Source organism: Camelus dromedarius, chromosome 16 (genome assembly GCF_036321535.1).
Source record: "Camelus dromedarius isolate mCamDro1 chromosome 16, mCamDro1.pat, whole genome shotgun sequence".
In the NCBI taxonomy this organism is placed as follows: Eukaryota; Metazoa; Chordata; class Mammalia; order Artiodactyla; family Camelidae; genus Camelus; species Camelus dromedarius.
This window is the reverse complement of record NC_087451.1, coordinates 25,053,862-25,081,527: the sequence shown is the minus strand read 5'-3', so window position 1 is coordinate 25,081,527 and position 27,666 is coordinate 25,053,862. Positions and strand designations below refer to the sequence as shown.

At 48.6% G+C, this 27,666-nt stretch overlaps 1 protein-coding gene across 8 annotated transcripts in view; it reads left to right on the top strand.

The window, feature by feature from the left end:
* Positions 1 to 27,666, top strand: part of SPECC1 (sperm antigen with calponin homology and coiled-coil domains 1) — a 188,715-nt gene that overhangs the window by 17,561 nt on the left and 143,488 nt on the right. Inside the window, exon 1 of one of the 8 annotated variants that reach the window (XM_064495320.1) lies at positions 2,363 to 2,475. The exons of 6 other annotated variants lie outside the window; for them this stretch is intronic. The gene's annotated coding sequence lies outside the window, so the exon portion shown is untranslated. Of the gene's footprint in view, positions 1 to 2,362; positions 2,476 to 13,190; positions 13,407 to 27,666 lie in introns of those variants that run through there. One more of the 8 variants, XM_064495321.1, reaches the window with a different exon arrangement.

The following is a 27,666-nucleotide window of genomic DNA, read 5'->3' as shown; positions in this document are numbered from 1 at the left end:
TTAGATGCCTCTTCTGGACGGATTCTGCGATTCATTCTCAGGATATACCTTTACTTACTGGCTTTGAACTGGCTTTGCTGATAGAAGAAAGGCCTTCCAGTTGCTCATTCCACACCCTCCTTCCCTGGCTCCCCAGAGACAGAGGAGATGCATCTGCAGGACTGGCAGAGGTGGCTGTTCTGGAAGATGTGGGCGCTCACTGAGGCTCATGCTGGATAGCTGCATCTTAGTAAGCCTCCTCCTTTAGTTAAACTGGCCGTGGCCATCCTCTAGGAAAAAAATGATAATTGCTACTATTTTTCAGACAAAGGTTTCCTGAGCTGATAAAGAGGAATTGCTTTAGGCACAATTTCAGAGATACAGAAGCACGTCTTTGTTATTATGATCTTGCAAGTTTGCTCACTGCTTTTCTGAAAACAGTACATGGAAAAATACAGTATGTCCCGAATAAGCACTTGGGTATTTCTTTTGAAAAGTTATGATTTAAATTCTGCCTTGGAGTTGTCAAATACTTTCTTTTAAAAATGCATATTTATGTAAGCATTTGCTTTAGTGTTTTGCTACGGAACCAAACTTGGGCCCGCTCGCCAAGCCCATCTGCGACACTGGGTGGGGGTGAAGGAGAGCGCAGCGTTTATTTGCAGGCGGGAAAGGGCAGCTCAGGCTCAGAAGACCTGCACACCCCCAGGGCTTTCAGGGAAAGATTTTTAAAGGTTACATTGGGGTGAGGGTTGCAGGGTGTGTGATGAGCTCATGCACAAGTGTCTGGTTGGCTGGTGGGGAGGTAACGGGGAGATGTGTCAGGAATCTCAATCCTCAACCGTCTGGTTCCAGCCAGTCCGGGGTCTAGTGCTGGTGGTCAGCATGCAGTTAGCTTCTTCCACCTGGTGGGGGCTCAGTACCTGCAAAACAGCTCAAGGCTGTGGCTCAGGACATTATCTACAGCCCTTGAGGAGGAACTGAAAGTCCTTGACTTTGTTTTATGGCCAAACTGTGATGATTCTGTCTTGCTTGGCTGTCTTCCTTTGTTTCTGCATTTTCTCACTTCTCTGATTAAACCTGTTCTTTGGAACTTGGGGGAGCCTAGGAGGCTAAAGCTTTTCTACAAACAAGAGGCGGGGGACATGGGAGGAGGTACCTGTTGTTGGGGGGCTCCCGCAGGGTCCTGCTCAGTTTAACTTTTCCTTTGAATTTTCTTCATTCGTTTGTTAATTCAGCAAATATTTATTGATTATCTGCTCCATGCCAGATAATATTGTAGGTGCCCATGAACGGGGGGGGGGGGGAGAAACAGACAAGGACCCTGCTCTCACTGACTTTATAATGTAGGGGGCAGATAGGCAAGCCATAAGAAAATTTCAGGTGGTCATCAGGGCTATGGAGAAAATAAAGTAGGGTCGTGTGACAGTGAACGACCTTGGGGGCACTCTCTGGTAGGAGGTGATGTAGTTGAAGTTAGTTACCATTTATTAGAGAGCCAGTGTGGGAAAATGGAAGAAGCATGGACTTCAGAGTTAGATGAGGTTCTGTGAAAATCTCAGGTTTTCCAGCACAAGTTGTGTGAACTTCAGCAAATTATGTAACGTCTCTGATCCCCAGTTTCCTCAGCTGCCCCGATGATAAAAAATAATACCCAGCTCGTAGGGATTTTTTTGAGGATTGAATGTGACAACTTAAGCAAAGAACCTAGGAAACTTTCATCTGAAATGGTTCCCTTATAAATAGTAGCTAAAATACTTCTGACTTAATTGCCTTCTTCATTAAAATTTTAAAAATAAGACGTCTCCCCATGAGTTCATTAATTTTTATATTTTGTACCTAATAAGATGTTTCAAAGAAAGCACTTTTAAATAGCCATTCATGCCCATGGTCACCATGGTAACTGCTAAAATGGGGACTTGCTGGTATCAGCTTGTTCATTTCCATGAATCATCATAGTTTAATGTTCATCTACTGTTGGTCAGATTTTGTTGAGGGCATAAATAACAGGAGGGGAGCTACATTTGTATTTAACATCGCATTTGTACTAACATTGTCTTAAAACAAATTTTAGCAGAGCTGTAAGCAGAGTTGACACACCAAGGATCTAGACTCCTGAACAAACAGGGTTCTGGTGCAGAAACAGCACCGCCAGCTTCACCTGTTCCACACTGAGCAACGCGACACCCCATGGTACAGAGGACTCTCACCACCTCATCCATGCTGCTGGGGTCTTACTGCGCCCCAGACCGGGTGCAGGCAGAGCCCCGAGACACCAGGTCTGCAGGGCTGCTGATGGGTGCTTTCCGTGGAGGAGATTCTGAGGCCACGCTGGTCGTCTTCTTAGATCCGCAGCCAATCAGATGCCATCCCAGGGAGGAGGACCAGGGACTGTCAGAGGTTAGGGAACAGGAACAGGGAAGCGGGTAAGTCAGAATGATGCAACCTGCAGCAGCCAGGAGAAGAAGCAGGGGTCTGCGAGCACCAGCAGAGAAGGTAGGAAGGCTCCGGCCACGACTGAACTGACTTGAGTGTGTTTCCCCTCGGGGGTCTGTCTTCCTCACAACACATGTTGCTGTGTACCCACCTGGCCTAGAGACGGGGCCACACTACGTAGCACCCCTTCATGCTTGTTTTCCTCCTCTCTCCTCTGTCCCAAGTCAATGGGCAAGGCATTCTGCAAGAACTTGTCAACCACCCCCTATTCGTTTATGTTTTGACTTGTCCCTCTCTGCTGATTCCTTTGCCCTCTACCTATAGACATGCTCTTAGGCTTCCTGGTTTTTTTCGTTGTTGTTGTTGTTTTTAAAGGGCCACCAAAATCCTCGATCTGACCTCTAACAGTTGACTTCTTTCATGGCTAAGTTTTCAGGAGCAGCCCGACTCCATTTCCTTTGTCTTTCATCTCCTCCTTAATTCTGTGACCTTGCTTCTAATTCTGTCTTCTGTAGACATTGTCCTTGCTGAAGTCAGCAGTGACCATCTAGGGGTATGTTTATCTGCCCGCTGGCCTCTCCCAGTTGGACATCTAAGGCATTGCAAATTTAGCATGAATGGAACCCACCATCCACTTCAGTGGTGTGATGATTTAAAAACATATCGACAAATTCTCTGATACTTCTCCTTTCAAGAGTTGGAGCTAAATCTTCTTGTCCTTGAATGTGGGCTGGACTTAGTGACTCCATCATAAGGAACGGAATAAGGCAGAAAGGATGGTGTGAGACTTAAGGGTTATTAAATACACTGCAGCCTCCTCCTTGCTCTTTCTTGGATCACCTGGTCTGGGGGAAGCCACTGAAGGATATTCAAGCAACCCTATAGAGAGGTTCACTTGGCAAGAAACTGAGATCTGCCGACAACCAGCACTTACTTGCCGGGCAGGCAAGTGATCTCCTTGGACTCCAGCCCTGGTCAGGCCTTCAGATGATGCATTTTCGTTGAACAAGACCAACCCAGCAAAGCCTCTCGTAGATTCCTGACCCACAGAAACTGTGAGATAGTAAATTTTGGTTGTTTCAGGCTGCTAAATTTGGCGGGTAATTTGTTACACAGTGGTAGATAACCAATACACACGGCCAACCTTCTCTTTTTTCAGTCTCAGGAAATTGTACACAAACCAGGAAACTCCTCCTTCCTCACCAAAGTTCAGCTGATGATCGAGTCCTGTTATTTCCATTGTGGTATCTGTTGGTTCGAACTCTTCTGACCTTCCCTGTCACTCTCTTAGTTTATTGTTTCTCATCTAGGCTGATTAAATTTCCTCTTAACCAGTTTCTTGCTTCCAGCTTTACTTACTTATAATCTGCCCTCTGTGCTACCAACAGAGCAGATGTTCTAAAATGTGAATTTGATCACCTTGCTTCTTTGCTTAAATCATCCTCACTAACTCAGGGCTTATCAAATCCAAGCACCTTAACAATGCAGGTAAAGTCGTTTGAGGTTTGAGCCTGTCTTGCTTTGCAGCTTCATCTCCTGTCTCTCCTGCAGGAGAGAGTCCAGCCATCACAAAAGTACTTGTTTATGTTGCTTTGCAGCATTTCAGTACAGTTTTAAAATATGCTAAAAATACATGAACGTTTTAATATGTAAAGAAAACTGTCAACTCCTGGGGAAGTCAGACTCACAGAGACTTAGCTGCCCACTGTAGTGTAGCCACATCACGGTACCCTAACATCTTAGCATGAAAAATCAGGATGTTTTGGGTAAGATTCAGGCTACTCCAGATACTGATGACTGAGATGTACTATGCCAGCAAATCACCTGTGGTCGTAGAAACAGTCTTAATCAGCATCACCAATATTGTGAAGAAATAGTCCTACACCGTCCCTCATTGTCACTCAGTCCTCATTTCCTCATTTTAAACACTCATGTGAGTGCCCTTCCTGGTGTGAAAAGCAAACTGTTGTGTCAGTTTGAAGAGACAGATTATCCATGACTGTAGTTTGATTCAAAACATTTATCCCTCTCTCACAGCTGAGTGAAGGTCAGATTGTTTCTTTAGATCATCCGCTCTGGTCTGAGGACAACAGCAGTGGTGAGGGTGGACGTTGAGGGCCATGCCTTTTAGTCCGCGTCGCAGTTTCCTTGCTCCCTGGCTGCTCTGGCGACAGGTCTGCCACCTGTCTAGTCCCTGGGCCCCTCCCTGTGTGCCGTGGCTCTGGCGGTGAGCCTCCCACAGCAGAGCTGGGCTTCAGACCCTGCATGGAGGCTCAGTCACCGGCAGGTTGGGGCTGCCTGCTGTTCCTCTTCCACGTGGCGCGCCGCAGGCATTCTTGATGTTCCGAGCGTTATTTGATGGAGGAATTTTGCTCGCACCTTGTTCTGTTTTCTCTCTGACTGAAACCTGTATCGTTAACTCTGGGGCAACTCCGAAACACATTCCGTGAGTGTGTGTTCTGTGCCAGTTTTATCGGAGGAGTGCGGCTTTCAATGGTGCCTCCGTAGTTCTCCTTTGAAATGCGTCCGTTTTACCTTGGGAACCGTTATTTTGCCCTTGAGGAAGCGCTTGGCCACTGTGCGGTGCCTGAAGTGACGCGGAAGGCGTGCGTGATTGTCTGCCACTGTTTCAGAAGCTTCATAAAAGCGATAAAGCGCCTCAGGTTTAGGAGCAATGCATCAGCGACGCGGTGAGTCCCAGCTCCTTAAGGTTTGCCGCCGTTCTTCCTGTTTGCTCTTCCCCGTTTTAACTGAGCATCTGACACGGCACAACCTGCAGGGCAAACATCCCTCCACCTGGAATTCTGGTCCCGTTCAATGGCGACCCTTACAATCGCTGAGTCGTATTTATTCTCTCAACATGACCTTTATATTTCCTTGAACCACGTTGCTATACCAGTTTTTCTGAACTGATACAATGCTACAAAATAGAAGGAGGTGAAAACTGTGAATTTTAACAAATAGGAAAACACCAGTGCACCAATATTATGAAAATGTTTGGTGAAAATACAGCAACAGGCTAACCAAGGTGAATCACATCCTTTTAACTGAAGGTTAGATGCAGACAAATGACCAGTGCAAGTGTAAATTTCAAACTTAACAGTCCTATTAAGAGCGTTAACAGGATTTTGGTAAAAAGAATAATCTTACATTTCCAGTTTGTAAAATACACGTGAACAAAAGTGTTTGTTTCTTTTGAAACTGAAATTCCCAGAGTGCCTCTGGATATGTTAGTCCCATTTTCCTTCATGCATTCAGCAAACATTTGTAAGTGCCCTGTGCCAGTGTTCTGCAAGGGGAGGAGACACTGAGACAGAGCTTCTGCCCTCAGGAGCTAATGATTTTTGCACGTGTGGTTTTTGTCTGTATTTTGCTGCGTATTTTTCTGTTTCTCCTTTTACTTACTTATTGTTTCAGATCCATAAACTATTTAAAATTATTGTGGGGGGCAGGGTATAGCTCAGTGGTAGAGTGCATGCTTAGCATGCACAGAGTCCTGAGTTCAATCCCCAGTACCTCCGTTAAAATAAATAAGTAAATAAACCTAATTACCTCCCCCCAAAACAAAACAAACAAAAAAACAAAAACAAAGAGCAACTGTGGTATTAAATCTTTGTGGATATGGGTTTAGACATTACAGTTTTAAAATTCCAGGTATAATATACAAAACACATTCTGTAAAAAATTCAAGTTTAGAAGGACGGGGAGTAAAATGCGAAAAGTCCCCCTTTGTAGTCTCCATCCCAGCTGTGTCGCAACGGCCTCCCATCCGGTGTGTGGAAGTGCCTGTTGCCTACATTTTTGCTAACATTATTATCCTGTTTAAAAATATTAGTCCATAGACATTTTGTTGATTCTTAAAAAAAAATTAGTCCATAGACGGGCTTAAAACGTCTTACTGCTTCGGGTCGTGTTTGCTGGCTGCTGGATAGATGAAGCATCTTCTTGAGTGTCTATTAGTCTTTAGGATTTTTGTGAATTGCCTTTTCCTATCCTTTGCCTTTTTTTCTCTGGGACTGTTTGTTTCTTATTGAGTTAATTTTGGTAATCTGTATTTTCCTAGAAAATTATCTGTTTTGCCTAGTTTACAAATCCATATATATAATTATGTCCTCTTTCTTGTTTCTAATTTGGAAGCCTTTTTTTTTCCTTCCTTGATTAAATTTCCTGGAGATTCTACCTTATCAGTCCTTTTAAAACACCAGCTTTTGGTTTTATTAATCTTCTGGGCCCTTACAAAATGTTTTGTCTTTCATTAATTGCTGCTTTTTCTTTCCTCCCATCTTCGTTCTGCTTTCTGTGTGCACACAGGAAGTCGGGAGCGAAGGTTCAAAGGCTGTTGGTGGGGGTTGGGAGTGTAATTGTTGACCTCATCCCTGCCCCTCAACTCCACCCGTCACCAGTGCAGACCGTTGAGAATCAGGAAGAAACACGTCAGGCATCAGATGGAGATTAGGTGTCAGTTCTGCTAATAGTAAGGCTGACTTGGCGAGTAATGCTTGACGTGTGATCAGTCGGGCTGACGACCCTCCCCTCTGAGTTAACCTGACCAAGAAATTCTGAGAATAAATAGTTTTTGGGAGGTCCAACAAGAAGCCAGTTAGAGCTGGAGAAATGAGCTGTTCAGGGAGTTCAGTCTTTATAGCTCCATCTGGAGACCCAGACAGGAAACAAAGGGAAATGGGTGATTTGGCAGACCCGGGTGGGCTGCCGACTGAGCAGGGCCAGAGTCAGGGCGTCCAGAGAGCTGGTGGCCAGCGAGGTGTACGGAGGTGTGTGAGACCTGCAGGGAAAGGGACCTGAGACCAGGCAGGGTTCAGGGCCTTCAGCTGAACGTGACTTTGAAGCAAACCTGGCTGGGAGGGAGGTGGTCTTGGGGCAAAGAGGGGTCTTTCAGGTTCAAAATCCTGACGGCAGGAGAGTCAGGCTGGAGCTGCGGGGGACCGAGGCTGAGTCCCTCTTCAGACTCTCTGGGGCTCCTGTTCTTTTCCCAAATTAGTTTAACATCTGCTTTGAAATCAAAAGCCTCACAGCTTTCCTATTGCTAGCTAATTAAACAAACTCAGACATGTGCACCGCCCCACTCAGCATCCTCACGCTGCCAGGGAGGGAGGCGTGGCGTGGGTGGGAGGGGCGTGGCGTGGGTGGGAAGGGCGTGGCCCTGGGAGCAGAGGGTGGTCCCTGCCGGGTGGAAGGGCAGCAGGGACGGTCCAGCCCTGGGGCCCACATGCCTCATGGCCACATGACTGCTCAAGGTTCCCCGGAGTGTGTGAATTCATCTGGCCCGACACAAGTGCCTTTCACGGAAACTTATCAAGGCGTGGTAGCCTGTAAGCTGGCAAACATCGCATTCCTGGCCAGCCTTTTACAGAAGGAGCCTGGCCTTTGTGGCTCCTCCGGGCGGGCGCAGTGGCCCCTGCCTCAGAGCTCATAGGAAGGCCAGCCTCACTAACCACCCCTTCCCACATGTGGGCGTCTCCCTCTGTAATTACTTCCCTCTATGTAATTTCCTGCAGTGGAATCTTATGCTTTAGAACTAAATTAAAAGTCATCTAAAGAGATGGTTTGGTTAACACAGAAGTCAGGTTCCTCCTAGGAGGAATGAGTGTTTGCAGTCCCGCCTCACAGACACTTACAAAGGAGAGCAAGGCTTACCTGAGGCTTGAGATTCCATGTGGTGTACCAGCATGCTCACTGTGACCTGCTCACCCACCAGGGAGACAGTGTCTATTTATAATCATTTTCTTTTAAAAAGACTTGGGGAAAGGTAATTAGGTTTTATCTATCTATCTATCTACCTATCTATCTATCTATCTACTTATTTTATGGGAGGGACTGGGGATTGAACCCAGGACCTTGTGCACTGCAAAGAAGCACTCTACCCTGGAGCTGTACCCTCCCCCCAGTACCCATTTTCCAGTAATAAACCCTGGATCTGTCGCTGGCTAGATGAAACTTGGAAACCACGAAGGTTTTCACCTGCTTTTGCCCCGGGAGTGCGCCCTGCCATTGTAGCAGATCCTCTTGGTCACCTCGCTGCAACGAAGCAGAGTCCAGAGGACTCCTACTCTGACAATTTTCACAAAAATTAGTCAAACATCTGCTGGAAATCCATTCAGAGCCAGTTTCATCTTTGGGCTTTGTCCTAGTTATTTTTGGGATTGATACATTTATTTTCCAAGAGCAGAACAGAACATTTTTAGGCTTTGATTTTTGGCTTAGAGGTTAGTGAATTCTGTTCTGGGGAGAGCTGGCAGGTGCCCCGCAGAGGCGCTGTGAACTCTGCTGGTGCAGAGGGCAGCGCTGGTCTGGAGTCACAGGTCAGTCCAGGAGCTGGACCACTCTTGGACTGTGCAGCCTCCGGGCAGAGGGACACGGGGACATGCGGTTGTCCCATTGCCACACTCTGTTCTCAGAGAACCCAGGAGTAGAGGTTTTCAGGCCCTGCAGAAAAAGTCCTGTCCAGGGTCTAATTCTCCAATTAATAAAGCCTTCCTTGGGTCAGACTGAATGCTCCGTTCTGCAGTGTAAGCCTTCATGTCACAAATAGAGTTTGATGCCATCAGGATGCATACTTGTTGTCATGCTTAAATAGTCTTTTTTAAGATTCTGGAACTGTTACATGTTCATTGCAACTCGTGTGGAAAAGTCTTAAAAGCGTAAAGAAAATTAGGACTTCCTGGCATCGCTGCACCCAGAGATAACGTCCCCGTTCTTTGTATTTTTTAAAATTTTATTTTACTGTGGTAAGAACACCTAACATGAGATCTACTCTGTTAAATTTTTAAGCGTGCGGTAAATGCATGATTGTTGGTTATAGGGACAGACAGCGGTGTCCGGCAGGTTCTCTAGAGCTGACTCATTTTGCTTGACTGAAACCTTTTGTCTGTTGATTGGTGACTCCCCACCTTCCCCGCCCCAAGCCCCTGGAAGCCGGCATGCCACTCTCTGAGTCGATGAATCTGACAATGTTAGGTACCTCGCATAAGTGGAACCATGCACCATTTGTCCCTTTGTGACTGGTTATTTCACCGAGCCTCGTGTCCTCAAGGCTCATCCCTGTTGCCGTGTGTCGCAGAGTTTCCTTCTTCTTTAAGGCTAAGTAGGATTCCATTGAATGTAGAGACCGCATCTTATTTATCCAGTCGTCTGTCAGTAACATTCAGGTTGCTTCCACGTCGTGGGTATTGTGACTCGTGCTGCAGGGAACATGCGGGTGTTGGTACCTCTTGCAGACCGTGATTTCAATTCTTTTGGATGAATACCCAGAAGGGATTACCGGATCATATGCTAGTTCTACAGCTGACCCTTGAACAACATGTGTTTGGACTATGTGGGTCCCCTTATTTGCAGAATTTTTTTTCAATAAATACACAATCAGTGCTCCCTATCCAAAGGTTCTGCATCTGCAGATGTCACCAACCGCTGGTCACAGCTGGGCACACGGTGTGAGGTGGGGATCGCTTTCTTCCTCCTTCCTTCCTTCTCTCTCTGTTTCTTTCTTTCTCTCTTTCTTTCCTTTTTTGCATACGATCAGCCAATTTTCCCAATGCCACTTTAAAAAAATGTCTTCAGGTTAGTAGCACTATCTTGTTTTTTTTAGTTGAAGTGTAGTCCATTACAATGTGTGGGTTTCTGGGCCACAGCATCATGTCCCAGCCATAATGCCATCCTTATTATGATCCAGGTTCTTGTGTTTGGGCTCTGTTGTGATCCATGGATGGTCCTTCTATTCCCGAACCATACTATTGTAATTATTTTACTTTTCTGGTCCATTTCATTATTTTTTAGTTGAAATAAAGTTGATTTACAATGTTGTGTTAGTTTCTGGTGTTCAGCATAGTGACTCAGTTATATATACATTCTTTTTCATTATAGGTTATTACAGGATATTGAATATAGTTCCCTGTGCTGTACAGTAGGACCTTGTTGTTTATCTATTTTACATCATTTGTATCTACTAACCCCAAACTCCTAATTTATCCCTCCCCTCTGCCTCCCCTTTTGGTAACCATAGGTTTGTTTTCTGTGTCTGAATCTGTTTCTGTTTTGTAAATAAATTTGTTACCTTTTTTTTTAAGAATTTTTTTTCTACAGAGGATGAATTATTTTACCAGATGAATTTTAGGATAATTTTATGAAGAATTTCCTTCACATTTCTTCTATTAGATTTTCTACTGGGATTAGAATACATTTATAAAATTATTTTGTGGAGGATGAATATCTAATTGGAAAACCATGGTATATTTTTCCATCCAGTCCTCTTTTTTGTCATTCAGTAAAATGTTGTAGATTTTGGGGGGGGCCACTGCAGTTTTCTTACCAGCTTTATTCATAGAGATTTTATAGATAAATATTTCACTTTGTAAGGAGGATTTGTCTAGCAGGCAATAACTAATTATTTATTATACAATTTAATACCGACTTGTTTGAGAAAATGTAGACGATACAGTGTGAATTAAAATAATAAATGACCCACAATTCCAGAGATAGCCCCTGTTAACGTTTTGTGTGTCTCTCCGTTCATAGGTTCAGGGCCTAACTGCAGGATAGGACGTGACCACATGAAGGCTTAGCAGTCTATGCAAGGCGCTGGTGGGCGACTAGGTTGTACTTTTTGTCTGCCCAGTGTCGTTTTTTGCTGTGGGGAAACGGCTCTTCTAACCAGTGGGGCCACCAGTCACCCAGCTCCCTCTCCCCAGTGCCTGGGTGGACGGTGTATCGCTCTGGGGTTCTTTTCTGAGGTGTCTTCTTCCGGGACCCCGAATGCTAAAGGCCTCGCTCCTGGGATGTACCGCTGGGAGAGGTTTCCCGTCCCGAGAACACCTGGGTTTGGGTGAGGGAAACCTGGGGAAGCAGCTCAGGGAGGTGGTGGGAAACTGGGTCCCAACGGCTTCTGTGCTTCTAGGTCTGGCTGGCTTAGAGCCAGCTTGAATTCATCCCAGACCGCTGGTTAGCCAAGGCAGGAGGGTTGCTACTTCGGGTGGAGTTCTGTCACTGGCAGAGTCCCGACCACTGCCACCTCCCATGTTAGTGTCACGCAGTGGGATCACCCAGATGAGCTGGGTCCTTGTGTGTCCCTGGCCCCTGGGAGGGCGGATCACCCTCAGTGAGACCATATCCCAGGCGCTGTGCCTATTGCTTTTTCTAAGGCAAAGAAGAAGGGTCCCCAAAGGGGACAGCATTTGCTGGGGGTTGGGGGTGCACAGGGGCCACAGTTATGACAACACACCTGGCAGGGGAGGCCAGCTCTGAGCTGTGTGGCCACAGCTCTTTACTGTGGTTGGAATGGCAGAGTCTGGGGATGGGGATGGAACCATAGTGAACACGGGGGTGCCAGCATCTCTGAGGCTCTGTAAACGCCCACCGCCTGCTGAGTGAGGGCTCCCTGCCATGGACCAGCTACTTGGCTGCTTTTCACACCGATTATACTGCAAAATAGCAATTAAAATCCAGCTCAGGTGATGGAACTGTAACTTGGTGCAGCAACTATGAAGGACAGTACGGAGATTCCTTAAAAAACTAAAAATAGAGTTACCATACGATCCAGCAGTCCCACTCCTGGGCAGATATCCAGGGGGAACTCTAATTCGAAAAGACGCATGTACCCCAGTCTTCATAGCAGCACTATATACAATAGCCAAGACGTGGAAACAACCTAAATGTCCACCAACAGATGATTGGATATAGAAGATGTGGTGTGTATATACAATGGAACACCACTCAGCCATAAAAAGAGTGAAATGTTGCCATTTGCAGCAACATAGATGGACCCAGAGATTGCCATACTAAATGAAGTAAGTCAGACAAAGACAGATACCATATGATGTCACTTATATGTAGAATCTGAAAAAAATGAGGCAAATGAACTTATTTACAAAACAGAAAGATACTCAACAGACATAGAAAAGAAACTTATGGTTACCAAAGGGGAAAGGGGGGGTGGAGGGATAAATCAAGAGTTTGGGATTAGCAGATACACACTACTCTATATAAAATAGACACACAAGGTCCCACTGTACAGCACAGAGAACTATATTCAGTATCTTGTAATAGCCTATAATGAAAAAGAATATGTATGTGTATCTGTGTGTATGTATAACTGAACCACTGTGCTGTACACCAGAGACTAACACAACATTGTAAATAACTATATGTCAACATAAAAAAAAAAACCAGCTCACGGCAGTGACCAAGCTCCACCCACCCTGATGACTCTGGTTCTTGGTGACAGTGGATGTAACACATGTACCTTGTTCACCTTCACAAAACTTCTTCGACGTCTTTTTTCCCGGAGTGTGTTTGCCGCCCCCGCCCCGTGGCAGGAGATCTGACCGTCCCTGGGGCGGGTGGGCCACCTGTAGTGAGAGCGCGCTTATGACTTTGAAGCTCTCTGAATTCAAAATGAGGTCTGAAAATGTGCATTTAGAATGGAAAAAGAAATGGCAACAAATTACTGGCGCCACAGAGATCCAGATGCCAGGCCTCCGAGAGCCCTGAGTCCGCTCATCAGAACCACCTGCACTGAAATGCGACCCGCCTGTGACCCGACTGCCCCATCCTGCTTAGAACATTCTGCCAGTCCCAGGCTTTGGCGAGTGAGGGGCCCAGAGGCTTCAGGACAGGCTCAGCTCCGAAGAGCAGACTGGCTTTTTCTGCTTGTTTTTTCCCGGTCTGGTATCTCAGGGAGCAATCAGCAAGAAAGTAGTCAGCCTACATCTTTAAACCCTTATGTGTTAGAGAAGGGGTCGAAGGGAGTATTGGGGATGGAAATGATTTTGCACTGTGTTGTGGGGTGGGGGTAGGGAGAGGCCGCCAGGAGCCTGGAGAGCAGAGCCCGCCTGCTTCCTGAGTGAAGCGTGGCTCGGATGCTCAGTGCCCGGCCCCCGAGTGCGGTTTCCTCCCGGCGGCTCCAAGCCCCAGAATAGCGCCGCGGACTTGCTGACTGAGGGCAGCAGCTCCCGGGGAGCAGGAGCAGCGGCGGCTCTGCAGTGAGTACCCGGCGGGGGGCTGTTTACCACGGGCATGGAAAATCTTAGAAGAACAGCTCTGTCTGGGGAAGGGGTTCTTCTGCTGTGGGCGTAACGTCTGCCGTCCCCGGGGAGCCCTGCTGTGACTGTGGCCCCGTCATCACGTGCTCCCGGGGTTCGGGGCCGGGCACGTCAGGGCCGCGTGCGCGCTTTACGGGTAGAAGTGAACTCCAGACGTCTTCTGACAGCTTGAAAAAAACTGTCTTTTCTCACTGCCCTGCCGCTTTTTTTCCTCTTGCCAGGGAAGGGTAATTAATGCTAACTCCAGGTTAGGTGCAGAAAGGACCTGGGAGAAGAAATCCTGCCTCCGGGTACTCATTACCGGCAGGGCGGAGGGCTGTTGTTCACACCCCCGGTGAGTGGGGCTGCTTCTGCGCTTGCTTCTCAGCAAGTGTGGGGAGTCCGACAGCCCGCGGGGGCCCTCCCGCCTTGCAGATCCGCTCCGAGCGGAGGGCGCGACCCTGTCCTGGGCTCAGTATCTGGGCCAAACACGGTGCCTGGCAGGCCCAGATGGCAGCGTCTCAAAGATGGGACGGAGATAGAGGCTTTTCTAGGAAGTTACTACTTACGTGGTTTCTGTTTAGCCGCTGTTTTGCCCCACCCCTCGGCAAAGGGCTCGCTGCTTCGAAAGGTCTCCATCACTGTTTGCTGGAAATTAAGTTATGGGTTTTTTTTCCCCCATAAATACAATCTCTCACGGGGATAAACATTTAGCTCAGGAATGTCGGAGTCCATCCTTTAAGCGTACTGGAGAAATGAGCTTTCTCTCTCTTGCCAGGATGCAAAGGTCAGGACAGAGGAGTGCAGTGTTCCCTGTCCCCTGCAGCCCAGCGCCACAGACGGGACGTGTTGACGAGGCTCGAGCTGGCGTGGCCGGTTCACTTCCCTTAATCTTCCCTTTGCCCCGTGACTTTCCGTGTGAGGGTGAGAGCCGTCTCAGCAGGAGGAACCCGCAAAAGCCCACGGAGTGCAAAATAAACAACGCCTCCCTTGCGTTTGGGAACGCCCGCCGCATGCGAAGTAGCTTTTCTCCTCGTTTCAATTTTATTTTTCAAGCACAATAATTTTTAAAATGATAAAAATAACTTTTTTTTTTTGCATGCTGACTGTGTGCCAAGCGCAGCAGTCCAGTTCCCCCCAAGTATTAGCTCCTCGATTGTCACAGGGGCCCCAGCAACCACCCACCAGCCTGCGGGACCTGATGTAAAAAACGCAAGTAAGTGTCAGAGGACACGGAGAGGTGGGCGTCCGTGCCCACGGCTGATAGGACAGGAGTTAGTAAAGCTTTTTGTATGGTGATTTTACAAAATGTAAAGTAACCTCTCATATGTCTTAGAAGGTACTGGACATGCTTTCATGTAGGTTTATACAATACGGTCATATTTACATTAAAATTTCATTATTTTTGTTAATAAACCTAAACTCTTTTTTTAAATTGAAGTCTAGTTGATTTACAATGTTGTTAGTTTCTGGTGTACAGCATAGTGATTCAGTTATACATATATATATATATATATATATATATATATATATATATATATATATATTCTTTTTTATTATAGGTTACCACAAGATATTGAATATAGTTCCCTGTGCTGTATAGTAGGGCCTTGTTGTTTATGTATTATATACATAGTAGTTTGTATCTGCAAATCTCAAACTCCCAAGTTACCCCTCTCTCTCTCCACCCCTGTAGCCACAAGTTTGTTTTCTATGTCTGTGAGTCTATCTCTGTTTTGTAAATAAGTTCATTTGTGTCATTTTTCTAGATTCCACATATGAGTGATGTCATATGGTATTTTTCTTTCTCTGCCTGGCTTACTTCACTTAGTGTGATCATCCCTAGGTCCATCCATGGTGCTCCAAATGGCATTACTTCATTCTTTTTTATGGCTGAGTAGTATTCCATGGTGTATACAGCACATCTTCTGCATTCATTCATCTGTTGATGGACATTTAGGTTGCTTCTGTGTAAACTCTATGTTTTTATTTGTATGTATGTAGTTTATTTTTAAAAAGTTCTGGATATAAAATATCAAGCTGTTTACTGTGTTACTTCTGGGGAGGGGGTAGATTTAGTCAAGGTCTCTTTCATTTTTTGCTAGATTTTGTTTGAATTTTTTATGAGTCTGTATTCATGTAAGATAAATAAACAGATGTTTTTCCAGGACCACAGGCAAGAAAATTTCAGTGTGCAGGATCCCAGCTGTAGAGTCTCAGGGCTGGGAAAGTATACAACCATTTTTAGGAAAAGTGAGCATTCGGGGGCAGCATTTTAACATTTCTTTGGGGGTTTTAACTTATATTTTAGGAAAAGCAGACTTGTTGAGAAAACTCAAGAGGGGCATGGAGGAAAAAAGATGCTTCTTCCTTGGCGGAGGAAGGGATAGCTCAGTGGTAGAGCATGTGCTTAGCATGCACAAGGTCCTGGGTTCAGTCCCCTGTACCTCCGTCAAAAAAAAAAAAAAAAAAAGATTCTTTTTCCAAACCCTGAGCTGATTCCATCACTCCAGCCTCCCCCATTCCATCCCCTTTTCTCCACCCCTCCTACCATTTCTTCATTCCTTTCACTGGGGCCAGTTTCCCAACTTTAATCATTTAATTCCTCATTTCCCAGGTTTTTGCCATAGCCAGCTACCATCACCTCCTGGTTAAATGTCCTCAAACTGACTTACATTATTAACACCTTTTATTTTATTTTTTTAGCTCAATATGAGATTTTTTTATTTTTATTTTTAAAATTCTATTTATTTTTTAATTTTTAATTTAAATACAGTCAGTTATGATGGGTCAATTTCTGGTGTAAATCAGTGTCCCAGTCATGCATATACTTACATATATTCGCTTTCATAGTTTTTTCATTAAAGGTATTATGAGATATGAATATAGTTCCTTGTGCTATACAGAAGAAATTTTTAAAATTTATTTTTATATATAGTGGCTAACATTTGGAAATCTCAGACTCCCAGATTTATCCTTCCCCCCCCTTTCCATGGTAACCATAAGATTGTTTACTATGTCTGCGAGTCTTTTTCTGTTTTGTAGATGAGTTCATTAGTGTCCTCTTTTTCCTTTTTTTTTTAAGATTCCCGTATGAATGATCTCATATGGTATTTTTCTTTCTCTTTGTGGCTTACTTCACTTAGGATAACGATCTTCAGTTCCATCCATGCTGCTGCAAATGACATTATCTTATTCTTTTTTATGGCTGAGTAGTATTCTACTGTATAAATATACCACAACGTTGTTTCCATGTCTTGGCTATTGTAAATAGTGCTGCTATGAACATTGGGGTGCATGTATCTTTTTGAATTAGAGTCCCCTCTGGATATATGCCCATGAGTGGGATTGCTGGGTCATATGGTAAGTCTATTTTTAGTCTTTTGAGGGATCTCTGTATTGTCTTTCCATAGTGGCTGCACAAAACTGCATTCCCACCAAAAATGTAGGAGGGTTCCCTTTTCTCCACACCTTCTCCAGCATTTATCATTTGTGGACTTTTTATATGTGTCAGTAGTTTATTTCCTTTTATTGCCAGGTATGGATGCATTACAGTTTGATGACTGATTCCTATCTGTGTGCGCACGTGTGTGTCTGCGCGTGTGCGTGTGTGCATGTGGGTGTGTGTGTGCTGCTTCTATACAGATTCTCAGAGCTGCCTTTTTCATCAGCCACCCGCTGATGAGTCTTTGGCCTTCTGGCCATGTAGGAAGCTAAGTCCCAAGCATGGCAGCTCAGAGTCACCCTGGGAGTTTATTAAAAAATTGGAAGCAGGACTCACCCTTGATGGACTGAATCAGGGTCCCAGGGAGTGATCCCCAGGGGTGGGCGTTGTTAATCAGTCTTGCAGGTAATTTCCATCAGCCAGGGCAGGGGGCTGCTGCTCCAGGTAACTGTCGTGGGAACAGTGGCTGTGGAGTGATAACCCCCCGGTCCTGTTTGTGTGTCACTAAGAGGCCATTTAGTCTGAACTCCGGGGTGGTGTTACTCTTTCTGAGTGCCGACCACACCAGCCTTACCTGCCGCGGGACATTTCTGAGCTCTCCCTGCGTGTAAGGCATGGATCTGGACGCCGCGTGTTTGTGCGGAAGTGAATCAGGCTTGGTGCTCGCAGCTCGTTGGAGAGACGTGATGCTGACGTGCACCAGCTCACAGGAGATGGCGATCGTGTAAGAGTGTGTAGACAAATGCTTAGAATTTAGAGGCACATCCAACAATTTCCCCCTTTTCGTGGGTGTGGGGAGGTGGTGGCCGGTTAAGGTTGCAGGAAGGAGTACCATTTGATCTGGGACTTGAAGCAGGAGTGAGATTTGTGTGAGGGGCAGCGAGGCCGGGAAAGGCAGAGCAGGCAGAGGGAACCAGAGGAACAAGAAAAGACGCTCGGCGGCGCGCAGTCCCGCCCGGAGCCCAGCGGGACTGGGGAGGAGAGCGAAGAGGGCGGAGAAGGGCGGCTGGGGAGGGGGCGTGGGCGGAGCTGGAGATCCGGCCCGCGCTCGGGCGAGAGCTCCGCCCACAGGGTGTGGTCACCCCCGCGGCCGCCCCCACGTGCCCTGGTGCGCTCAGGTCAGCCCCTTGCGTGTGGTTTCACACGCCACCAAGCGTTCGCTCACTTCTGGCTCTGTCTCCCTGGACGTAACGTTCAGGCTCAGACCCACAAGACTGTCCAAAGTCAAGGGCTCATCCCGCAAGGCTGCCCCGCCCCCCGGACACTGAGCGCACGTCCAGGCTGACGCCTGTGCTTCTGACCCACTGGCCATAGATGGGAGGTTCCCACGATGCCCACCTCCGATTGGATCAGTTTGCTGCTCAGAGAAACACGTGCTTACGTTTGCCAGTTCACCATGGAGGGCGTTATAAAGAATACAGATGAACAGCCGAATGGAAGGGTACTTAGCGGGGAGGTCCAGAGGGGTCCCGAGCACTTCCTGTGGAGCTGGCGTGGGCCACCCTCCCAGGTATGGATGTGTTCACCAACCTGACGGTCCTCACTCTTGTTGTTCAAGGGTCCTCAGGGAGCCAAGGCTGTGGTGGGTGAGGCTGGAAGTCCCAGCCCTCTGATGACGTGGTCTGTCTGGGCAGCCCCACCCCAAGAACCACGGACAAAGCCCAGATGTATTTTCTATACACAGCCCCTCCTCCCACTCCCAGGCCCTGGTGACCACTGGCCTGTTCTCCGTCTCCACGTGCCGCCTTTTCTAGAAGGTCACGTAAGCAGCATCCTACAGCAGGAAGCCTTTAGAGTCTGGCTTCTTTCACTTAGCACAACGCGTTTAAAGTCCATCCATTTTTCTGCGTGCACCACTAGCTCATTCTTATTTCAGTGATGAGGAGGGTTTTATTGTGTGTTTATCCACTCACCACGTTAGGCCGTTTTCAGTTTTTGCTGTTATGAACTGTCGATGAAAAAGAGTAATCGTTAGTCAATCTAAGAAAGAAATGGATATTTTATTCCAGCCAACCTGAGAATTATAGCCTGGGAGACAGCCTCTCAGAAGGCTCTGAGAACTGTTTGGAAGAGGTGAAGGAGACCAGTGTACGAGTGATTTTAGCGAGGGAGGTCCAGGCAGTGAAGCGCACAGCTCAGTAGAAGGAACTGACATCTTAGTTAATGCTTTTTTCTAAAGTGCTTTTCTAAGTATGGGAGGATGCAAGAATCCAGGTTCTGGATGAAGAATTTCTCCTGAAAATATCCGACTCTCTGAGGGCTGGGTCTGCCAGTTTTCCCAGAACATGGAGCTCTCATCCTGGTTTTCGCCCTGAATTCCTGCCGGGGTCAGTTACAGGCCAGCGACTGCCGTGGCCAATGACCTGTCTCTTGTAGACCTGGATGGTGGGCAGCTTTCTTTATTTTTCAGTCCCTTCCCTTGGGGTCTTAATTTCCACCAAGGTTTGGGGGGCGTTCTGTGACCCATTTGTCCCACAGTGCTAGGAATGCACGTTCCCAGGTCAGGCGATGGCTTTGCTGACAGGACACTCCATGTGCTGGTAGTGGACCAGGCTCCGTTAACAGTGACCAGAGGCCCCTGGACCCTTGTCTCACTCGTCTGTTACCATCCAGGAAACGGGTTCTCTCTTGCTGCTTCTTCCCATATTTAGAGTGATACTATTACAGTCATTGGTCTTGTAGGACTACATACCTGATCTATTGTTTCAAATCACTGGACCATCATTAATTTTATCTGAGGCTCAGCCACACATCTGGTAACGCAAGAAACAGTAACCTGCTAATACAGGCAGACTGCAAGTAATATAGCCAATAACGTTAGCGGGGCCATTGGTAAGTATTTAAGCTGAGAAGTTCCACTGGGTGCGGCCCAGGATCTCCCCAGGTTGTCTGACTTAGTCTGTTTTGCACCAGTCACTGTCTATAAGGGAACGATATATTGGCATCGTACATAAAGTCCACCAAAGAGTCTGTATGTCTAAGGCGAGTGGTGGGTCATCGTGACCCCTTACAGGATAGAGACAGGAACGTTGTCTTCTAAGGAGTTACATGGCTGGAGCCAGAAGGAGAAAAGCTGATACTTGTGGTTGAGCAGGTATTTCTGCCATGGGGGAGGTCTGGGTAACGCAGAACACAGACGCACCATTCACACTGGAGGGGAGGGAGGAGGCCGAAACGGGCAAAGAAAAATTTTATGTTTCAATTTTTCTTGTCTTGCCTTAAAATATGAATTTTATTTCATCAGAACCAAGCCTGTGAATCAAGCTGTTACGAGCATTTTCATTACAGACACAAGTTTCCATCATTCTTGGGTAAATACTGAGGAGTGGGGGTCACTGGATTATATGATAAGTGCATGTTTAATTTAAAATATTAAAAACAAGACAAGAGGCCCAAAGTAGAGTCACTTATGCTCAGCCCCATGTCACCCAGAGACTTAATTTAGAGTCTAGGCTCTCCCAGGAGTGGAATCTTCAACCGTGAATCAGGAATCCCCTGAGCAGCACCAGGGAGGTCGTCTGCCCTGGAGACCCCTGCGGCCCCTAAAGGGAAGCTACCTTGCAATAAACAACCTGCTTTTTTATTTTGCCAAGTGTAACTCCCTGTCCTTGCTCCCTTCTGCCTAGAAAAGTCTTTCATTGTGTACAGCTCCTCGGAGCTCCTCTGCTGCATGGGACACTGCCCCATTCATGAATCACTGAAGAAAGCCAATAAGATCTTTAAAATATTACTCAGTTGAATTTCATTTTTTTTTTAACAATGAGAAATGGCTACATTGATTTGCAAAGCAGCTGCGCCATTTTGTGTTTCCACCAGCGGTGAGTTCGGGTTGCTCCTTGCAAGCACTTGTTTTTATTTTTTTTAATTTCAAGCCATTCTGGTGGGTGTGCAGTAATATCTCCCTGTGGTTTCAGTTTGCAGTTACCCAATGACTGATGGCACTGAGCATCTTTTCATGTGTTTATTTACCATCCAGTTGTCTTCTTTGGTGACGTGTTTAGGTCTTTGCGGTTTTTACCGAGTCGTGCGTTTTGTCGGTGTTGAGTGTTGTGAATGCTTCATCAATTCAGGAATCGAGTCCTTTTTCAGTTTTATGTTTTGAGGATGTTTCCCTCCCAGTTGGCGGCTTGTCTTTTCATTTTCCTGACAGTGTTTTTCAAAGAACATAAGTTTGAAATTTCGATGATGTCCAATTTATAAGGTTTTAAAAAAAATTTTTATTTATGGATCATGCTTTTGGTGTTGATGCTAAGAAATCATTGCCTAACTCAAGGTCACAGAGATTTTCTCTTGTTTCCTCCTAGAAGTTTTCTAGTTTTATTGAGATTTTCTGTCTGTCTTTGGCCAACATTTATTACAGACAGGGGGCCCAGGGCTGTGGAGCCCCAGGGGAATGAGACAGCCCTTCACTCCAGACAGCTCCAGGCCAGGGAGCTGGGGCTGGAGACAGGCTGCGGGGTGTCCTGCTGTGGACGCTCCTCGTGCTGGGCAAGAGGAGCTGCTCCTGGACAAGGGCAGGCGCTGACCTTTACAGGACAGGCGACGTTAGGAGAAAGTAGCCGGGGGCGTGGGAAGCCCACTGTCCCAGCCCACTGTTCCGGGTGGTTGTTGGGAGCCGTGGGGAGGCCTGGAGGCTGGTGGTACGGCAGCTGCCTGTTGTTTGCACGCTGGGGTCTGAGTGCAGGGCGCCTGGCAGGCCCGCAGCGGACCTAACCTCCAAACAAAGAGAGGGTGGGGGCGGCTGGGTGACATGGCTCCTGCCTTGTCTCCTGAGGAGCGGGGCCTGTCTGAAAGTGAATCAGATTCGTCTGTATCACAAACAGCCCATCCCTGGGGGGCAGCCCCGTGCTGATTGTGACTGTCTCGGGCTCCCACCCTGGGGGCGGATCCCAGAGCCACTGCTTCCGCACTCCATGTACCTTCCTCCTGGTAGGTTTCCTCCCAAGGCCCTTGCAAGGTGCATGTGCTGACCAGGTGGTCCCGGGAGCAGCTGGAATGTTCTCTCTGGTGTTGGCAGCTATTGTGTGTATTTGAAACACACCACCAGAAGCGGGGTGGTGGGGGAGCGAGGGCATGTTCCAGACACCGAATGAATTAACCCCGCAAAGCACAGCCATAGCTTTCTTTAACCAGCTGGCACTATAGGAAAGCAGCTGAAAGCCTGGGGGTTAGTCAAGAATATCTTGGGAACCGAAAACAGAAAAGAAATCAGCACATTCAGTGATTTCACTTAATCCTGTAACAATAAGGACACCTGGAGCCACAGCAGACTCCCCCAGCCCGTGTGAAGGGGCGGGCTTTGCCCCTCACCCAGAAGAGGGGTCTGCCCTCCTCTTCGAGCTCCTGTGACCGCGGGCTGCCTTTTCAGGGTATCACCGTTACAGGGAGTCCACGTCATTCTGCTGGGGTCCTCTGGGAGTCTCTTGGGGACGACAGGCCTCAGAAGGTCTCTTGTCAGAAGAGGAGGCCGCCGACTTTGAGCAAGAAACAAGAGGGCAACCAGAGCCCATCTTGGTTTCTTCCCTACATACGTTCTTTATTATGTCAAGCTCAAGTTTTGCTTTGGTTATTAAATTGGTTGTTCCCACTGCCACCCCCACCACCTGCCCCCCACACATAGGCACACAGAGCCAGAAACTGGGCAGACAGCTTGGGCATTGGCTGGGGGAGCCCTTTCTCCCGGCATCCCGGTGCCCGCCTCTGACAGCAGCAGGTGAGGGGAGGACCGGGCAGGGATGAGCGCATCTCTCAGGGGAATGGAAACTAAGTTGTCGTGAGGACAGTGTCGGAGATCCTGGCGTCCTCTCACTGCCATGCGGACTGTGTTGGCTCCAGAGCATGAACACCCGGGCCCTCGCCCTGAGTCAGGGTTGGGGGTGCCGGGATCCCCCACCACGGGTCCTGAACTCCTTTCTCAGCAAGGGGCCTTGGAGGTGAGCCTCCGGGGTTTCTCTGAGTCCCAAGTGCAGTGTGGACAGTGAGGCCTGTGGATGCTGCCCTCCTGGGTTTGCAGGGCAGGGGCTGCCTTCTTCCCAGCTTGTATTTCCCTTTTGCCAGAGGCCGTGAGTGAGCTCAGGGGGCAGTGGGTGTGGGGAGGGGACCACCTCCCCACCGTGGGTGGGGGCTCTGGCCACGGCACGACCCTGTCTGCATCTGTGCCCAGCAGCGTGGGGGAGAGGACTCGCGCCCACCCCCGGCTCTCGGGAGTGCCAGTGCCCTGACGGGAGCTGGTGGAGGGCGTGGGGGAGGCGTGCCCTGCACCGCTTGCATTGTTTCTGGAGGAAATAGGACAGAATGAGTCAGAAGTGGCCTGTTTCCTTAGAAGCTGTGCCACTGACATCACAGGGCTTTGCCCCTTGTCCGACCTGACTTGGGGGCCCCAGTTAGGAACAAGGAGACAGAAAAGGTTGGAGAAAAGGTAGACTCTATGCTTTAATCACTGGGTCCCTAAACCTGTGGTTGCCATTGGCTACCACTTAACAGCTCCCATAAATTCATGTATTATGATGTTTCCATTAAGATGTCTGAACCCTTAAACCATAAAATTGTAAAATATTATTTACTATCACTGTGAAATTGGGAAGGACAGCACATATTTCAAAAGCTGTCCTTCAGGAATAAAGTCAGGAACGGAGATGAATCCATAGATGGTTTTAGAGATTTGGGGTTGGATAATTTTAGGATCTATTTCTCAACCATGTTATAAGTTATGGGGCTAATTTTTATAAGGTTAATGCTTATCTGTCAACAAGGTAATAATGCCGGAAGGCTCTGTAAGCACATTAGTGGCGTTCTCATCCTGAAAGCAGCCTGGGGATCGGTTTATTTGGTAATTGTTTGGAGACCTTCATGCGTCTTATGGGAGAAGGGCTGTCAGTGCTGCGTGGCTCCGCTTTGAATTTGCCCGTTAATTTGGCGCCTATTTTGTGAGTGGCGGGGCCCCCCGCCTGGCCTGGGTGGGGGTGAGGGAGCTACTCCAGATTGTGGAGAGAAAGGGCCTCTTGGAGCAAGAACCCCCGTGCGAAGGGCAGGGGCGGGGCTTCCGGACGCAGAGCTCTTCCTTGGGGACCAGCTGGGCGTGTCTGAGGGGCTGGAAGTCTCGGGACTGAGGCAGGCGGCCCAGCGGCCTGGGCCTTTGGGAGGCCTGACAAAGATCTTGGATTTCCATTCTCAATGCAGTGAGAAGCCACAGGGGGGTTCTCCACAGTGAGGGACATGATCTGACTTGTGTGTTTTTAAAAATATTTTTTAAAATTTAAATTGTGGCTAAAAGCACACACACACCTTAAAATTTACCATCTTAGCCATTTTCATGATTTGTGGGGTTTTTTTTTGGGGGGGGTGCTTAGGTTCATTTATTCACTTATTTTATTTATCTGTTTTTTTTTAATGGAGGTACTGGGACTTGAACCCAGGACCTCATGCATGTTAAGCACTGAGCTGCACCCTCCCCCTGTGATTTGCATTTCCTAAAGACCCCTCTGGCTGCTGAGTGGGCATTAACGGTGGTGGGCAAGATGGGGAGAGCAGAGCCAGAGACCGTGAATGGGGCGGGTGGGCTGCTGGGGTGTCAGGAGAGAGGCGGAACCGGGCAGGGAAGCGCAGGAAGCCAGGCTTGGAGGGGTGAGTATCAGCAAGGCCTGGCGAGGAAGTGGTGTTGGCTCGAGCCCGTGGGAGGGGCTGGATGGTTCACAGAGGGGGGTCTCAGGGGAGGGTCTTGGGACTGGGGATACCCCAGACGAGAAGATGAGGGCCCCGGCTGGGGTAAGAGGCCCTGCTCTGGCCACACCGCAGGTGAGGGCCACGGGCCTGGCGGAGCTCCTCTGGGCCATCCCTTAATCTGGAGAAAGGTCGCGCAGAGGCCCCGTCAGGGACGTGAGCAAACCCCTGGGCGTGGGTCGAGGCTGACGGTGACTCGGGAGGACAGCAGCTGCCTCCTGGGGCGACTCTGGACGCCGGCCGAGGCTGGCGTGGAGGCGGCACGGTGAGCGTCTGTTCGGAGATGAGGGAAAATGCAAGGTCTGAGCAGGGAGCGGCGTCCCCGCTGAGTGCGACAGTTCTTGAGTATGGGCTGACTTCAGGAGGGGCGTCCGAAGGGGGAGGCAGAGCTGGGCTCAGCCTGCCCGAGGAAAAGGCAGGGCTCTGGGGGACAGGGCTCTGGGGGACAGGGCTCTGGGGGACAGGGCAGGGGCCTGAGCTCCAGGCCAGGCGGTGGGTTCTAGAAACCCAGCCCAGGGGAGGAGGCCAAGGTACCTCTGAGGTTTCAAACCCTGGAGAGGCCGGCAAATGGGGAGCCGGGAGAAGCTGGCTCAGGGTGGGTCTGGGTACTGTGCCCAGGCTGATGGCTGGAGCTGGAGGCTGTCCCCTGGGGAGGCAGGTCAGTGGACAGACAGGTGCAGGGGTCCCAAGGAGGCCCTCCCAGGCTGGGGAGGCTTCCGGAGGGCGTCCCCCAGCTCACTTTGGAAGGCAAGTTGGAGAGGGTCAGACCAAGGGCAGGTCCCCGTTTGTCCCTCTACATCCCCTCTCACCTCCTTGACGACGGTGGCCAGGGAGCAGAATGGGTTTCTTCTGAGTGAGGTCTGAGGCATTTGTCTCCCCAGCTCCCCGCGGGGCCTCCATGGGTTGGCTGTGTTCCTCTCCTGAGGCCTCAGCTGCTGCTCTGTGTCCAGCTCTCTCCGGGGTTCGGCTGTTTCCTCCGCCAACCCTGGTGGGCCCTGGGGTGCTAAGGGTCCCAGCCCCCGGCTCCACACCTTCCCGGGCACGCGCACCCCCCCCAGGTCCCGCCCACCCCTGTGAGCAGTTCCTTTCTGAGCTGTCCTCAGCTTCCCAGCTGATGTCTGACATTTAGGCCTTTGACCTACTTTGAGTTAACTTTTATGTGGTGTAAGGTGAGGGTCCAGCTTCATTCTCTTGATGTGGATGTCCAATTTTCCAGGCCCTGCTTGTTGAAAAGACTGTCCTTCCCTATTGCACGGTCTCGGCAATACACGGTAGTTTATATTCTTAGTTACTCTTTCAATAGACCTTTTGAAACCGTTCCTACAGAAAGAGGTCTTGACGTATTTTATCCCCAGATCCTTCTCTGCTGCCTTGGCTCTTTCTCGTTCAGTTCTTTGATGGGAAGCCACAGTGTAGGCAAGGGAACAGCCACTGATCAGCGGCCCCCAGCTCTGTGGGATGCCGACTTCTTGGTTCAGCTTTAGAGACAGAAGGATGGCCCAGGGCAATGATTCTAAGGGCTTGGTCTTAATATAGCTCCAAGATTACAGCCTCCGTCTAGGGTCTGTGTTTCATGGTTAGAGACTCAGCTTCTTCTGTTTCTTATTCCAGATCAAGCCCCGCGTCATAGTTTCTGCAAGCCCGTATTCCATTTCCAGAGTCTGTACTCGGTTTGAGATGGTGTGTTTGGTGACGTGTAAATGTTCTTTTCTGGTTTGATTTTGTTTTAACATTTCTTGGTTCTCCTTTTCTGTAAGTGACGCATGCTGATGGGATGAATGAATTGAGGCTCGCCGTCTTCCTTCAGATCCGCGTGGAAACCTGCTCTTTTCCCTTTTCACCAGGAAGGAATCTAAGGCTAATGGGATCATTTTTCATCTCAAGACCAGCAGGAAATAATCAGCTCTGAAGAGTTTCCTGTGGCCTCAGCCCGAGTCCGGGATTCCTTCCGCTGCTCCCAGACCAGATTCTCAGCGCCGATGTTGCGGTGTCAGGCGGGAAGGCAGCCAGTGCCCGTACGAGAGCCAGCGCCGGAGGGCCCGCGCTCTTCCTCTGGGACCGGGCTTCTCACCCTCGGCTCCTGGCATTTTAGACCGGAGCGTTCTTTGCCGTGGGGCTGCCCTTGGGGTACCAGGGTGTCCAGCAGCATCCCCGGCTCTGCCGCAGTGCCCCCAAGCCGTGCCAGCGAAGAGCGGCTCCACACCTTGCCAGCTGTCCCCCGGGGGCAGGCCCCCCGCCCACCCCTGGAAGAGGTCAGGAGCAGAGTCAGCGCGTGTCCCAGAAAGCTCCAGGAGATATTTTCAGCATGTTGTTCTCTTGCCTTCTATTTCCTGCCAAGTCCCCTGGTAGTTGAGCTATGTGAACATTCTTATTTTGTTAGTTCTCAGACTTGAATGCCTCCGCTCTCTGCTTCCTGGTGCTCATTGTCCTGGGACTGCAAACCTCAGGGCCCTCTCTCGCTCCCCGAGACTCCTTATTATTTGGGATAGTCCAGAATACTTTCCCTGTCGCCTTTCCATTTTTCTTGCCTTAAAAGGGTAATAAAGCTGAGGCCCAAGGCAACCCCTCCAACACAGGCTCTGAAGGCGGCGAGGAGGGGACTGAGCAGCACGTTGGAGGGGGCGGGAGGTGCAGGCAGGGGCTCCGACTCCCCGCCCTCCGGTGCCCGGATGCCTGATGGTATTCCTAGAACAGCATCCCCCTCCCTTCCCTCTCTTCTCTTTTCTACTTGGCTCCATACAATCTCTGAATGATGGTTTAAGTGTTAATTCTTATACTATTCAGGAGAGGAAAGGGGCTTGATAAGAAAATAAAATGAAAAATTTAAGGCAAACACCCCCTGGGAAGACCCTCTCCCTGCCCCTGTGGGAGTGGGATCCTAAATTTAGCTGCACAGTGAAGCCTCGAATAACACGGGTTTGGACTGCACAGTTCTACTTACGAGTGGATATTTTTCAATAGTAAATGCTACAGTGCTGGTTGAGTCTGTGGATATGCAGGAACCACGGATGTGGAGGGCTGACTATAAATGATAGGTGATGTGGAAAACAGTAGGAG